This window comes from Pleurodeles waltl, chromosome 11 (assembly GCF_031143425.1).
Source record: "Pleurodeles waltl isolate 20211129_DDA chromosome 11, aPleWal1.hap1.20221129, whole genome shotgun sequence".
Classification (NCBI taxonomy): domain Eukaryota; kingdom Metazoa; phylum Chordata; class Amphibia; order Caudata; family Salamandridae; genus Pleurodeles; species Pleurodeles waltl.
The window spans coordinates 591,657,797-591,670,461 of record NC_090450.1 but is presented as its reverse complement, the minus strand read 5'-3'; the positions used below and the strand labels follow the sequence as shown (position 1 = coordinate 591,670,461).

The 12,665-nt window shown below is 42.3% G+C and overlaps 1 protein-coding gene across 2 annotated transcripts in view; it reads right to left on the bottom strand.

Annotated features, from left to right (window-relative positions):
• FIGLA (folliculogenesis specific bHLH transcription factor) overlaps positions 1-12,162 on the bottom strand; it is a 166,956-nt gene extending 154,794 nt beyond the window's left edge. Inside the window, exon 1 of one of the 2 annotated variants that reach the window (XM_069215458.1) lies at positions 12,053-12,162. The gene's annotated coding sequence lies outside the window, so the exon portion shown is untranslated. The remainder of the gene's footprint in view (positions 1-12,052) is intronic. The other variant, XM_069215459.1, reaches the window with a different exon arrangement.
• Positions 12,163-12,665: the final 503 nt, after the last annotated feature.

Here is a 12,665-nt window from a genome sequence, read left to right as displayed (position 1 = left end):
CCCTTATAATATAAGGCGAGAGATATATATATTATCTTGAAATTACTAAGTACTGACTCCTTTGTATCTCTTTTCTACAATTCAATGGCTGTATTAATTTACTGGTAAACAGATATAGTTATATATAATTATATAAATTAATCAACTAATTTCGGAGAAAGTTTTGTGCTATTTTCGGTAGCACGACAATAATGGTTAGTTTATTTTAAAAAATGAAAGAATTTATTTGGAAATTCAATTTATACATTATTAATTACTTACTTTTTACTACACATATCGATTTATTTATATATGCATTTACGATAATTTGTCAACCCATGGTGGTACTACAGTCATTGAAGTTAGAACATTGTTGTTTTAAATAAATTGACTTATGTCCTCTATCTGAAATGTAATAATATTCACATACATTACTTTTGTTTGCCTGTTGTATTTGTCGAAGGGTTAAGTGGTTCGGAACCACGAGTCCCAACATGCACTGTTAAGCACTGTTTGTTTCTATAAATAGAAGCTGCAAGAGTAACGAGACTTTTCGAACTCGAGAAAGACCAGACGGTCGAAACGCGTCGTTCGTTTTATTTTTCCAGTTGAATATGAAATAAACGCCATAATTTTCACCCTTAATGGAGTGCACTGCTAATTTTTGATTTAAAACATTGTTTCGGGTTGGCTCGCCTCAGCAGTAGCACCGGTAATTTGGAGCGCGGTGCCTTTGAGAGCCGTTTTGTTTTTCAAATATATATATATATATATATATATATATATATATATTAGGAAAATCCTCCTTTTTGCCCATGTCACCCCAACACTTTTTGGACAGGTACTGGTGGTTACTGACTCTTGGCTGTGCCCTGGGTACTGCTTACCAGTCCCAGGGCCAGTGATCTGTGTAAAGTGGATATGCAAATTAGGCTAATTATAATTGGCTAAGTTAACCTACCTATAAGTCCCTAGTATATGGTAGGGCATGTAGGTTTAGGGACCACAGCTTAGGTAGTGCACCCATGGGTGCACTGCTGATGTGCCCAGTGTCATTTTAAAGGCAGGCATGCCTTGCTGGCTGCTTTTAAATTAAATTTATATGCAAATTCGACTTTGGAATTAAAAGTACTTCCAAAGTCTTAAACTACCTTATTTTTACATATAAGTCACCCCTAAGGTGTGCCCTATGTGCCCCTAGGGTTGGGTGCCATGTAACTATAAGCAGAGACCTTATAAAAGTAGTTTTATAGGCCCTGGTGAGGTAAAAACAGCCAAGTTTGATTTTCCCTCATTGTAGAGAATGGCCTTCATAGGCTAGAATGGGGAGACTTTATTTTAATTTTTAAAGTCCCCTTAAATGACAGGTACAAAGAGTTTGGTATCAAATTAATTGTTATAATAAATACCACAACTTCCAGTTGTTGGATTTAATATAACTTGTTCAGGTAAAGAGTTTTAAACTTTACCTGAAATGTTGCCAATTTCAGCCCTGCATGGTTTTTGAAGTTGTGCCCTGATTGGCCAGCCTCTGTCAGCCTGGCCAGGCTGCCTTGATGAGGTGTGAAGTGGCCTGGCTTCACACAAAGAGATGTGCCTGTGGGAGGGAATTTCCCCTCAGCAGATGGTGAGGCAGGAAGGGGGAGGGCTGCCAAACTGGTCTTCAAAGGCAGAGAAGGACATTTGGAGCAACCCAGCAACACCCCCACATCCTGCAACCCAGACAACTAGGTGCCCCCTTGATTAGATTAGGAGAGGGCAGGAGAGGGGTGATTTGTAGCCACACCAGTGGGTGGGCTCAGCCAGATGTAACCTCCACAAATCATTTTCGGCCATGATGGATTTTTGAAGAATGTTGCCTCCTGGGATTGATTTTTGCCACACTTCCCAGGAAGTGGTCAGCACAGGGGGAAGGACCCTGCACCTGATTGGAGAATCAGGACCCCCCCTGTTTTTTCACCCAGGAGCAAGCATAAAACTGGCAGACCTGCACCCACACCTCAGATCCCCATCAGATTCCAACAAGGAAGAAACCAAAGGAGAAGAAAGACTGCCCTGCTGGACCACTGGCCTGCACCTGGAACCTGCACTCAGGACTGCACCAGCTGCACACTTGGGCTTCAATCAATCAATCAGTCAGTAAATTTCTAAAGCGCGCTACGTACCCGTTAGGGTTTCAAGGCGCTGAGGGGGGAGGGGTAGCTGCTATTGGTCGAAGAGCAAGGTCTTGAAGAGTCTCCTGAAGGCGAGGAGGTCCCAGGTCTGGCGCAGGGGGTCGGGAGGGAATTCCAGGTCTTGGCGGCGAGGTGGGAGAAGGATCTGCCGCCGGAGGTCTTGCGTTGGAATCGGGAAACGATGGCAAGGGAGAGGTTGGCAGAGCGGAGTTGGCGGGAGGGGATGTAGAAGTTGAGTCTGTTGTTCAGGTAGGCGGGTCCAGCGTTGTGGAGTGCTTTGTGCGCATGGGTGAGGAGTTTTAAAGGTGATCCTCTTGTCCACGGGGAGCCAGTGGAGGTCCTTCAGGTGGTGGGAGATGTGGCAACGGCGGGGTACGTCGAGGATCAGGCGGGCGGAGGCGTTCTGGATGCGTTGGACTCGTTGGATGTCTTTTGCTGGGATGCCTGTGTAGAGTGCGTTGCCGGAGTCAAGTCTGCTACTGACGAGGGCCTGGGTCACCGTTTTTCTGGTTTCCGTTGGGATCCACTTGTAGATTCTACGGAGCATGCGGAGGGTGTTGAAGCAGGAGGAGGAGACTGCGTTGACCTGTTTGTGGCGTCACCACAAGAAGGACTTTGCCTGGCTTCAACTGGTTCAAGGAGGGACTACCGGTTTGCTACAAGTGAAAAATTGCTAACCAGAGTCCCCTGCACCAACTCCTGAAGAAACCGACCAGCTGACCACTGCCCAGCTGTCCAAAAAGGAGTTTGCGCCAGGTGCATTCTGGGAGTTGTAGCCCCGGTCGAGGTGCGACCAGATGACCAGATTGGCGCTTTTTGTTTCTAGGCGCTAGGAAACAATAATTCTTTAAAAATTCATATCTCCGGTTCCCCTTATCCGATTTTATTAGTTTTTGTGTCATTTTAAAGATAAAAATATAATCTATTTTTATAAATTGGTTTTGGATTTTTAAACTGTTTCCTGTGTTTTATTTAATTACTGTTTTGTGATATTTGAACGCTTTACACTCTGTCTCCTAAGTTAAGCCTTGTCGCTCGTTGCCAAGCTACCAAGGGTTGGGCTGGGTTTAATTTACTGAGACCTAACTGGACCTAAGTGGAGGTTAGTGGCCTATTGTTAAGTGTAGGTACCTACCTGCCCTCACCAATAACCCATTTTCCAATATATATATATACACACAGACACACACATATACACACACACACACACACACACACACACACACACACACACACACCTCCCACCCCACCTCCAGGTGAATAGTGAGGAGAAACTCAGCCATTCTTTTGGCATTTATCATCTGAGTGGAAGAACTCGAAAAGATAATCTGCATTGTCATGGTCAGTCCCTAGTCTGTGTTCTGCTGTAAAGTGTATACCCTGGTAAGGCGAAGAACTGCCTAAACAGTTTGGTGGTTTTTCCCTTTCATTTGCATGAGCCATCGAGGAGGACTGGTGACTTTGAATCCTGTAGAGTCCCAAACCATAAGGTCTCCACTTCTTCGATAACCAAACAGAAGCAAATGCTTTACTCTTTATGGCGCTCCAATGCTATGATCTGGGGAGGAGCCCCCTGCTAATATAGGCAACTGGTTAATTCCAACTCATCATTCCACTTTTATAAAACTGCCCCAATCCCAGGTTATGAAGCGTCTGTTTGGACCACAAACTTAAAGCTAAAATCAGGTGCTCTACACAGTGCTTCCTTCATGGTGTCACAGGCCTTCTAGAACTCCTCAGTCCATACGGCTTTGGCTACCTCTTGGAAATAAGCTTTATCGGTGAAGCTACAATGGTTCTATAGCCCTTTACAAATCTCCATTACACGCTCGAAAGCTCTGACCCGGCTGTGCTTGGGAGACTCCAAATTGATGCTTGGCTGGATCTTGACTGGAGCAACTGCCCATATTCCCCACCAACTTTGTCGCCCTGGTACACTACAGGGCCCTGCACCATCTTGCACTTGCTAGCCTGGACAGTCAGTACTGCATGTTGCTGGGCTTGAAGTACTTTCTGGAGGTTGGCCAGGTGTTCCTCCCATGGGAAGCTAATGTAATCAATATAATCTAGATATGCTGCACTAAAGGTTTCCAGCCCAGACAGTACCCTGCTCATGAGCTTCTGGAAGGTGGCAAGAGCATTCTTGAACCCAAAAGACGTTACTTTAAATTGGAAGTGGCACTCCGGAACCTAAACTGCTGACCTCCCCTTTTTTTCCTCAGTCAGTTCAATCAGCCAGTACCGGAAGTCAAGTCAATGTGCCAATATACATGGCAGCCCCCAACCAGTCAATGAGTTCACCATCTCTGAGAATGGGGTGTGCATCAGTCTTAGTGACAACATTAAGTCCACTGTCGTCCATGCAGAACCTGAGTACTGGGGTCCACTCTTTCAAGTTGGCCTTGGCATCAGCACAATTTGGCTACCCCTGGGACTACTAAAGGGCTTGATCACTCGCAGAGACAACATTTTGGAAACATCTTCCTTGAAGCTGGCCCATACTTTTTTCTGACAACCTGGAGATTTGTGCACGGCCAGGAGAAACACAAAACCAGAATTTAAAAATTGTTACTCGGTGGTTGGGGTGATCTGTACTGATCAGACTTTTTAATACTTGAAGGAACCCTTTTAGCAACTTTCTAATAATGAAAGACTGGGAATAAATAATATTGTTTTTAAATCCATGCCGTGCAGTTTGCAGGCACTCCTTGATGCCGGTTCATGGCTCACTGTGCTGTGCAAGAAGGACTGCCATTTATGAAACAAAAGTATCTGTGTCAAAAGTATTAACCTTCCTTGCGAGCTGCTTAAAAATACAAAATGATATCAATTCTACACAATGTGCTTTGCAATAGGCATGTAAACCCTCTATGCCACTTTAGGAGTCAAAACAAATCTATCTCGGCAGCAAGTGCATTAACTACAATAGCAATCTTACCATTATTATTATCCCCTGGAAAATGCTTGGCATACAAATTTGCAGCAGGCACCTTAAACCCATATTTTAAAATGCAGCTTCTTTGTGACCAATAATTTTTTTGCAGTTTTTAGCCACTGACAACTTGGTCCAAGGACATTTAAAGCACTTTACATGGGCTCCAGATTACATTACACAAGGTCAGATTTTATTTTAAGGCATGAGGAAATTTCTTTGCAGCAGTGTATTTTTTTTAAAAAGTATACATTGTCTGTCAATCTCTGCTTTATGTGACTCCACCGCTCATGACTCCAACCCTTTTCTGCTGCCACACCTCGACAATCAATTTATTGGTTTACAAAGTATTTTTTTCCATTTGCAGAACTGGTCTTAGCTTGTTTTGACCATTCAGACCAAAACATATTGCTGGCATAGAGTAGAATTTGATGGATTACAGTTGCAGTACCTATTCTGAGCCTGAACCAGGTTCTGGACAGACCGAGGTGAATCGTCCCAATGTGGTATGTCAACAATGGGAAGCATGCAGTGTTGCCCCCACTTGTCCAATGTCTCAGAACAGCAAACGGGAGGGAGCTTTGGAGAAATGGAGTCTAGTCTAATCCCACCCCCAATTCAAATGCTTAAAGAACACTCAGTAATTTATTGATTCTGAGATGATCCCTGTCCAGAAGCTAGAATCTGGGGGTCTAAGAAAGCACTGAAGGACACTGTCCACACCGTGCATCAAGAATAACCTGTACATCAAGGGAAAGAAATATGCTTTCCGCATGTAACTTCACAAGCTGCCCAAAAGGTAAATCAAGATGTGAGCTCTGTCGGCCTGTACATGCTATTACATCAATATTGATCATTTATGTAGCAAAGCATTAACATTGATTTGGGGGGGCGGGAGGGGGGAAGACTAGCGCTAGTGACAATTTAAAACAAAATCAAAGGCATGCTTTATTAAGCGGAGAAGAAGCAAAGTTTGAATTGAAACCTCAGGAATCAAAGTTATGTCTGGTAGTGCACACACCACTCAGACACATTTCCAGCACAGGAACCGGTGATCAGGAAGCTAAATACAAGTTCTATTAAAAAATAGGGACTAAGGAGGAGGTTTAGCTCCTGCTGTATTTCATTACAATTTTGTGGCCTGTAAGTTTGTTTCAGGTGAATATGCGGTAAAAGCGATGCTCCGGAAAGCAGTTACATTTATAAAAATCATTTATTCAAGTCCAAAGCAACGGAGCCCACAGCTAGTGCAACCTGAGAGCCCGTCAGCCAGCAGTAAAGTCAACAAACTGATGCACAGGCTACACCCGGGACATTCAAAGCATAACACAGTACGCTTCATGAGGCAAACCACTTTAAAGCTACACAAGTCATATATAAGAATGCTTATCACACTAAGCTGTTCTTGAGTACAGCACACCAGAATTCATGTGCAAGAACTTGAGTGGGGCACGAGAACGTCAATAAGATTAAAGATGCAACGGCACATTATAATCATGGCATAAATCGGCACAACACCTCCACCAAAAAATACAATAAAATAAAAAAACAACAATGCAAACAATTCATAATACATAGTAATCTTTAAATTTAGTGTGCATGCCCACATTGCAAACACTTCTGTCATGCTTGGATGACACAGTTTGACATGGCTGTTGTAAAACTCGCTCAGGACAGAATTTCATCAGCACAGGACAGCTCGTCACTTGCAGCTTCAACCATCTGTGCCTATAAAGCAGGCCTAACACACTCAGAGTGGGTAGAAGTGATTACTTGATCTCCCAAAACAAAAACAAAAAATCAGTCATAATTTGCATTAACACCCTTCACAGATAGAATTTTCCTAGCTTGCTTATCTGTGATCTTAATTACATCTCTCTTGCTCCATCAACCCTTGTTCTGCAAACAAACTGATCCCTTGGAGGCCTTCTCCACTCACACAGATTAAGGGGCTGAGAATTGCCTTTCTTCACTCTTGTAGGCACTCTCACCAGAATCCAATCTCCATTCACCAAATGGACCAATTTGACTATGTTTTCTGTCAAAAAGTTGAAACAAATCCGTTTATCAGCTACTTTAGATGAAAACGAAGAAAAATAATCAAACTTGCTCCTATTCAATTCTCTGCTCCAGTAAGGGCAGGTAGTGCACCTGGGAATTTTTGTGTGCGGCAAAACAAAACCCAGTAGTGCTGCGAGGTGTAACCAAATAAGACTTTTTTTTTTTATTTTATTTATGATTTTACTTCATAACTCATTGCCACCGCAGTTTGCACACCTCTTTCAAAAACCTGTTCATGTGTTTCACTAGACCATTAGATGGACGGGAGTTGAGCGCTACCTCAATGCATGTAACCTGATGTTCAGCAATACTTTCATTTTGTGTGAAACAAAATGAGTGCCATTATCGGTCACAAATTCCTTTGGTGCTCCTTCAATGTAAAAAATGTTCTGCAAAACATTTATGATGGCATCTGTGTTTGGATTAGCAGTACAACCTATAAAGACGCATTTAAAAAAATAATCCACAAGCACCATTATGCACGTCTATGAGGATGGGAGCAAATCAACCGGTCCTGCAAAGTCTAATGCCACCTTTTGCAAAGCTTCCTCAGGATATGGCATGTTGTAAAGTGGTAACTTTTGCAGCCTCCAGAGTTTATCAGATACCAAAAATTTAGAACAATCACCAGTAAAACTAGTCACTTGAGACTCCAGGGCCAGCAACCAATAGAACTGCTTGAGAGGTTTACATGTACTACTAATTCCTAAATGACCTTTGTGTATGTCTTTAATGGGCAATTCTCTTAAAGACACAGGAGGTAAACATTGACCAGCATGTAACAACTCCCCATCCTCCAATGATAATTCCTCAGAAGCTTGCACATGCGGGTAAAAAGGAGCTACCACACTTCTCTCCTTAGGCCAACCATTCTTTATGTACAAATTAAATCTTGTCAATACGGCATCCTTGCAGGCAGCTTCAACCCACACACTGTGTGAAAATGTGCTACAGTGAAGTAGAATGTCATCAACCAGTGCTACAACAAATTCCTCTTCACAAAACATCCGTCAAAGACTCATCTGACATAGGTAACCTGGATAAGCAATCTGCTCAATCATTCTTCCCATAGGAATATACTTCAGAGCAAAATCAAATTCCTGTAACTTAGAAAGTAACCTGACTAGACGTGCATAGGCCTTTCCTGACCCATAACCACTAAGCAAATGGAGCAAGGGTTTGTGGTCCGGATACATGTCAAACTGTGTGCCCCAAATGAAGTTCTTAAATTTCTACACTGCCCATCAACACACCAATGCCTTACGTTCAGTTGTTCTGTAATGTGACTCAGGAAGACTAAGTAACTGTGAGGGAGACAATTTTGTTTTCCTTGCCCTGAGCATACAGAGACAATACAGCCTCTAACCCAACTTTACTGGCATCCACTGTAATAATACACTTCCTGGCATCCACTGTAATAATACACTTCCTGCCAGAGACAAATGGTGAAAGAGCCAGAGCGGAAATAATGAGCTTTGTTACAGTTTGAAAGGCTTCATGAACTTCGTCCAACCAAGTGTATTTAGTACATTTTCTTAAAAGATTGCTCAAAGGTTGCACCACATATACATACCCTTTAACAGATCGTGAATAGTACTCACTCAAGCCAAGAAATAATCTAAGAGTGTCTTTATCCCTGGAAGGCTGTACCCCCTGAATGGCCTTGACCAGTGAATATTTTGGAGAGATATCTTTAGGACTAATTGTATGTCCCAAATAATCAAAGTTCTGGACAAAGAATTTATATTTGACAGAACACAGGGTAGTGCCAAATTCTTTAAACCTATCACAAACAGCAGATAAAATTTGGTTATGCTCAGTCATTGTCCTTGCAAAGATGAGAATGTCGCCTTGGAAGGCCTGCACACCCACAATGCCCTGCAAGACAGTGTCCATCAATCTGTGGAAGACACTGGCTACAGAAGCCAACCCAATGGTACCCTTCCAAACTTGAAGGCACCTAATGGTGTGACAAATGTAGTAAGGTCTTGAGAGGGCTCATCCAGAGGAATTTGATAGTACATGGACTTAAGATACAAAAGAGAAAACTAACTTGCGTTCCCAATGTTGTCTAAAAGTTCTTGCACCTTAGGCAGAGGGTGAAATTCAACAAGAATGATCTTTTTGAGACTGCGAAGGTCAGCAGAGTCTGATGTTGGCATTTTTTTTTTTTTAAATGGACAAAAGCTATGGGGGCTCACCCACTCCGACGACCCAGCCTCTTTATTGATACTATCCTTGACCATTTTTTCAAGCAATTTCTTCAATTCCGCTCCGACACTCAAAGGTACAGAGTGAATTTAGAGTGTCTGGCACTGGATTTCTTTAGTTTGATAAAATGCACAGTTCTTTATGCCCCCAATGGTATTGTTGAAGAGCTGATGATAAGCTTCACAAATGCCCTCCACCATCAAATGATCTTGAACTTGGATAAGCCAAATGAGAACATTTGAGACTCTCACACAAAAATCAGCACCTGGCACAAGCATGAGTCCCAACTTGGCCAGATCCTTCCACCAATAATCTATCTACCCTTAATGGCAACATAAACTTTGGTAAACACTCTCCTGCCCAAACATGTATCATGCTGTTCAAAATAGCCAAGCATATCTATACCCTGATCACCATGGAATGGACATCTGTTTTTTATATCCACTTTCTCCAATGAGAATGAAATAGGATGTCTTACATAATTGTGATTGGTGCTCTTTAATCATACATGATATCAAAGGTAAGTGCCTCACCCAACACCACTTGTCAGACAGGGTATATGAACCTTCCATTCACACAAGTATTGACTTACAAATTGAGCACCAACTTTGAAAAATCCAGTGCATCCTACTTGTCTACCAGTTCAATGCTATGTACCTTCAGTGCATTTTAAGACACTTTAAAAATTACCTTGTTTCTTATACTTAGTGCAACGTTTGCCCACAGCCAGCCAATGTAGAAGTTGCCTAAATATGATCTGGAACCACAATTGAAACAAAATTGATTAGTTTTCATAAAATTAGATTTGATACTTTTCTCCTTAACACAAAAAAAGCTACATGTTCAGACTCATCAACTGCATTCACAGACAAAGAAGAAGAAATAGTACACTCTTGAGACACTGCATGTGTAGAAACAATTGAGCGTTCAATGCTCATAGCTAAATCCAGTACTTCATTTAATGAGGGATCCCTGCAGCTGAAGAGTTTTTTGGGGATTTTAGCTGCAGACAAACTGGTCACGTAAATAAGTATATGGAGATGCACCAGCCGCTAGCTACCTTAACGCCGAAATAAACTCTTCCACAGATTCATCAGTAGATTCTGTCCTTTAAAAGAAATTGAATCGCTCAAGAACACTTGGTTCCTCGGAAAAACCTTCGTTCAAGGCATCCAACAGCTTCTGCAAAGTTCACCTGCTGCATCCGTTGAAGGGACTACTCTTGATAAATTATAAAATTCAGGTTGTCCTTCCTGGCCAAGGGGGCTGAACAGAATAACAGCTTTACGTTTAGGCTCCGATTCATCTGCACCTACAGCAACCAAGTAATTTTCAAAGGATCGTAACCAAATGCACCATTTAATTGGGAGGTCTCCCTGGATGTTGCAAAAATTGGTTATTAGCCAAATTCAGCCAGCAGTAAATTCAACCAATTGATGCACAGGCTACATGTGGAAAACTCCGATATTAAAAGCATAACAGTACACTTCACAAGCAAACACCTTTAAAGCTAAACACGTTTTACATAAGAATGCTTACTATACTAAGCTGCTCTCGAGTACAGCACATCGGAATTCACATGGCACGAGAACGGCAATGATATTAAAGATACAACGGCATAATATAATCACAGCATAAAACATCGGAAATACAACAAGGTTACACTCAATACTCTCGCAACAGGCATATTAACCCTCTGGGTTGTTTTATGGCAATTCAAAACAGTGATCTAAATTACACACAGAGTTCGCTGTAGAAAATGTATCAGACATGGCCTAATTTAAAAGTATTATATTCCTTAAGGCTGCAGAATACAAGTAGATGCACTGTAACGCAGGTGCATTAGTCCCCTAGAGCAGTTTCGAAATGCTGCCTTTTAATGGCCAGTAACCTAAACTTCACCAGCTTTACTGTCGCATTCTTCCATGTTAAAATTACAGGGGGCGGGAATTTGTAAAATTAATACTTATGCGATCCAAGTCTGTAAATTGTCTTTTACTGTTTCTCGTATCCTCACTCCATCCTCAATATGTGGGTTCCTATGGAATCCTTTTTATGTATTTTCAGCAACGACAATAGCGAAAGTTCAGGTAAAGAGACGTTGAACCTTTCATTGCTTCAGATACACTGTATTAACACGTAGTTGAACAAGTCACTTTGCTAAGAAGATATAATACTTGCATTAAAACGTTATATACTGAAACGACGTCACGGCCCCTTCTATTGTACGCTTAGCCAAACTAATCGGAGATGGTTTCACATAAAAAAAAAAAACACCACCAATCAGGCGTGTAAAATCGACTTGTCATACTTAAATAATATTCAATGACTCGGCTCCTATTTAAAGGAGGAGTCACTGGCACAGTATAACCTGCCTTTCCAGAACCGACCCATTACCCCTACCCCTTTCTACAAATGCCTTAAGTTTTCACCAAGGCCTCTCTCCAAGCGCACTACCACCCCTCTCAATCGTTTGCAATGGGCTGGCAGCACCATCGCACCCCCGACATGCATCACCATCCCACCCATATGGCGAACCCTATAACCTGATATCATAGTACTCAGTATCGAGCCTTCCCTCATGGCCCTTGTTTCAGCTACTTTTCAATTAAAGGGGTTCAACGAGCCTGTGAATAGTCACCAGCCTGTCAACGCAAGAGAGAAAAATCATCAAAGTTCGACATTAGGACCACACCTAACTTTCAGCTGCCCCGCCGTGCTAGAGGTGTAAAGCGCTACTTCCTCCAGCCTCCGCGCACCCGCCACATACAGACGGAAGTGAGGTCAAGCTGAGAGAGCGTTATGGCCCGATAGTTTTGAACAGTCTTTGAAATTTAGCGCGCAGTAGGGGCGGGGCAAATCCTGGAATGGGCGGGGCACCAGAGAAGCAGAAGAAAGTCAGACCCAGAAGTAGTGGTGGTGAGCGTAATGGGTAAATTACATTTCTCTACAATGTTCAGAAATTAGGACAGTTAGACATTCACATAAAACGTACGTACAGACACAAATTGGTGCGTTAATATGAGTTTTCGGGAGAAACAGTTGGGTTCTCTCGAGGATGTTGAAGGAAACCGAAGACCGTGTGGGTTTCCCGGTAGGAGCGCTGATGCCCTAGTATTGATCTTGTTTTGGGCACATATTAAATATCTTAGCCCTTGGAGTTGAAGACTTTTGATTTATTGTATATTTAAAGTTGGTAAATCATCTGTGTTTCTGGTGGAAGAAACCTCGAACTGTAATAATTCAAGAGCAGATATATTTGATTTCGGATGGATTACCTGAAAACACACGAACCATGACTCTGTCAT